This window comes from Primulina tabacum, chromosome 10 (assembly GCF_025594145.1).
Source record: "Primulina tabacum isolate GXHZ01 chromosome 10, ASM2559414v2, whole genome shotgun sequence".
Classification (NCBI taxonomy): Eukaryota; Viridiplantae; Streptophyta; class Magnoliopsida; order Lamiales; family Gesneriaceae; genus Primulina; species Primulina tabacum.
In genome coordinates this window covers 33,114,598-33,118,418 of record NC_134559.1, presented here as the reverse complement: position 1 = coordinate 33,118,418, position 3,821 = coordinate 33,114,598, and the positions used below count along the sequence as shown (strand labels likewise).

General features: G+C 32.9%; 1 long non-coding RNA gene across 1 annotated transcript; it reads right to left on the bottom strand.

The window, feature by feature from the left end:
- Positions 1-301: 301 nt before the first annotated feature.
- LOC142505461 (uncharacterized) lies at positions 302-2,595 on the bottom strand. Its single transcript, XR_012804423.1, has 4 exons — positions 2,362-2,595; positions 2,113-2,152; positions 1,410-1,457; positions 302-543 (listed from the first exon to the last, which is right to left on the bottom strand). It is a non-coding gene; the product is annotated as an uncharacterized LOC142505461 (long non-coding RNA).
- Positions 2,596-3,821: the final 1,226 nt, after the last annotated feature.

The window sequence follows — 3,821 nt, the reverse complement described above, 5'->3', positions numbered from 1 at the left end:
ATAAAAAGCTGCACCCTCTGAACCACATCATTAAAAGTAATTATAATTATTAATTATTTATGAATAATGATATAATAGCATTTTGACCCTCTGTGAAACATTCAAAAAAACATAAAACTCTCTATGTAAATTTTATAGGCTAAATGCACCATTTGTTTATATAAAGTAGCTCACGTGCCATCCATTTTTTCCAGATTTTATTTTTATTTTTAACTTGATAAAGACTTTTTTCCCTTATATTTCAATACTCAATGCATTTTTTTTTCTCATCAACGTTATTAGCACCTTTGGTGAGAAGAGATTTACGAAGAAAACTCTAATATATATATATATATATATATATACACCAATTCAAAATTCATGAAACTACAACTAATATAAACTAAAAAGCAACATACACGTACCATAATCCACAATATTTTGATCCAAAATAAGTCTATATCACCAAAAACTCTACTTATAACTAGACGTGCATATTTTTCCAACCTTTTTTTCTTCGTCGACCGAACGTGTTAGGTGCATGTATATCATTCCCCACCTATCCTGCTTTGCAAAACAAAAAACATAGTTATATTTTTTTCGAATATTTAGCTGAGCTGAACAACAAAAAAAAAACACCAGAATGACCATGCATCAAAGCTACAACGGAGAGAGAACCAAAAATAACTTTAACAAAATCAAGAATATCAGTAAAAGCAGTTCCAAAATCCTACCACCATTAAAATCAATTTAACTGTGATGGCGTGCACCTGATTACTAGTTAATGACCAAAAGGAGAGGGTGTCGTGAAACACAGAACTTCCTTACCTACAATAGAATCTCAAGTTCACGCGATGAACAATACTCGTTGATCAGTGCTTTTACTCAAGTAAGACATGCAAATTTTACTCAAGTAAGGTAGGTTCAATAAAATATAATGAACATAAGAACTCAAAGGTTATAATCGTGCTTTTACCAATGGGGACAAAAGAATTTACAAAAACTATACACAATAGCAGACAGTGGAGTGGCAAGGGAATTTGATTCGACTCCGCCATTCTCACATGGCCATAATGGATCACATAAGTAAATCATTGAGCTACTATAGCCACACCGATACATTGCATAAACATTATTTGACAATTTATTTAACCAAATTGCAATGGATAAAAAGTACAGCATCAGAAGCCAAAGTATTACGAGAAAGAAGACACGGTTATTTTGTGTGTATCACCATCCTGAAGCAAGTTGAATAGAAAGAAACTGGTGCTTCTTACACTTACAAACTCTATGAAAGCTATTCGAGTCGAATGCCTATAGTCTCCAAGCAATCTTAAATGCAAAAACTGTATCAACCAATACACATTCTACAACATGACTGATAATTTCATTAACAGTAATTTCAAGCCAACATAAGAGAAGCTACAAACCTCTTTACAAACGGACTCAAAAAAAAGTTTCACATCGGCTTCGGTAACCTGGACAAAACAAATCATACATATTTGTTGCAATGAAAGATTGTAAACCACTTGTCAAACAGATGGTGAACTTTATAGCTACCTTTTTGTCAATATTGGTGCAATAGATAGTTCTTGCAATTCAGAGCAAGAATTTAAGACAACAATTTTTTTCGGAGAAATTAAATTTTCAGTCTTATCCGAGAGCTCCTACTGATATAACCTCAACTGATAAACATTTAGGATTTACAAAGTTTCTAACATTGTGTTTAGATTAAGGGTGATAGCAAAGAATCTAGATCCATATATGATCCAAATGATCCTTTCAAATTTCGAATCATTTCGTCAATCCATGAACCAGAACCTGGCTTAAGAGGCCTCAACTTTACAATTTGAAAACTATTACCAAGTGAATTTATATCAATTTGTGGAATTTTGAGAAGGTTTCAGAAGGTAAATTATTGTTTCAATCTATAAGGTGGGAACAACAAGACCCACGTTATGCTACTAATTTGACAAGTCATGGTCAACTCGTTGAAAACGAAGATTCTTATTTGTTTCCACACGATTTATTCAATCTTAAATTAAGAGCATAGGCGCCTGTGATCACATTTGATTTTTTTATGTTGTTTAATAATAATAGAGTGAGAAATAGGCAATGTAATAGCTATTTTACCTGGAGGAGGAGGAACCATCGAAGAGCCTGGAGCAAAAAGCTGTAGAGACAGAAGAAACCAAAAGCACCCTCTATTAGTCCACGAATAAAATCTAATTATACAATCGATAATTACTCGCAGTAAAAATCCATAATTAGGAGCAAAATAATCTCGATTTGTTGCACAAAATTGAAGCACTAATACAACAAAACCTTGATCATTTAACAAACCAACCACGATAACTAGGAGAAAATAAAACCAAAACTCACCTAAATCGATCAAGAAATTGAGCAACAAACATCCCCGAACGGCAGCTTCAAGCAGCTGAAAACTCAGCTGGAAACTTCGATTCAGAGCTTAACCAAGGTCGTGAAGTTGATGGCTAGATCGCACGGTGGTCGGCGGTCTTCCTTGGCGGTGAGAAGCGGCGGCGTCAGCTTGAGATTTGGAGGGGAAGAGGACAACGTACAGGGTAGGGATTGGGGTTTATTTCATCCCATGCAGCCATTGCTATGGCCAAGATTTGCCCATGCATATATAAAACCTATTTTTTTTTTGAAATTGTATGTGTGGCAAGATTTTACCTGTTGAAATGAAGTGAGGGTAGTGCTCACATAGGTAGGATCTCATTAACCGGGATTGGGTTGGGTTTTCTTTCTTTTCTTTACTCTTTTATTTATGGGTGTGTAACATGTACGTGTGTGTATATGACCTTCAAAATTTAATATTAACTTTGAATTTAAAAAAAATTCAAAGACAACGATTTGCAAAAACTGTTGTTGTAGCTCAAAAAAATCCACTCATAGAAAACAATTTTTAAAAACCGTTGTCGTAGACACATCAAAGACAACGGTTGTCTATGAGCGGGTTTTTTTAGGCTACGACAAAGAAAAAACACAACATTTTTAATAAAAATCATTGTCTTTTGAGTGTTGTTGAATTCATATTTTCTTGTAGTAATCTATTTTTTTGGATTTCTGCCTATTCATGAACAAGAAAATATCATCGTGGTTTGGATCGAATCTTGGTGAAATAATACATCAATGAGAAGTTAATTCGATTAATTTAATGAATTTTTTCTATTCTAAGGAAGAAAAAGTCCAAAACGCGTCTTTATTAAAAGATAGAAGAAAAAGTCCTTTCGTTAGAAGTTAGAAAAAACCTATTATATCAAAAAAAATAGACAGAAATAAACAGGACTGGAATCTAGACATTGATTCTTTTTTTCCCCATCTTCTTTGAACCATATGTTGTGTGGTGAAAATAAGTTTAATGTTAATTTTTTTTACATAATTAATGTACAGTGATTGAAGATGCTATGGTAAATATTTTTGGATGGTATGTACAAGTTGTGTGGTGGAAATTAGTTTAATGTTTTTTTTTTTTTTTACAGAATTATTGTACAGTGATTCAACATGGTCTAGTAAATATTTTTGGATATTCAAATGTCGCAAATATGTATACATCGTATAAGGATTCAGACTTTGTATACATTTGGATTTAAGAGGCAAAGGTAAAATTAGATAGATGTTAGACCAATTAAAAAAATACTTTTATCTATTGATACATTGTTAATTCTAGTCATGTGGGTTTAATTGAAGATAAAACTGTTGGGTGCAATAATTGTCTTTGCTTGATATAACGATCGAACCATGGTGCTTGAGTTGTTGTGCGGTTTAAAATATTTTAGTTACACCATTACCACCAGCTATAACTTTTGGTAAAGCGA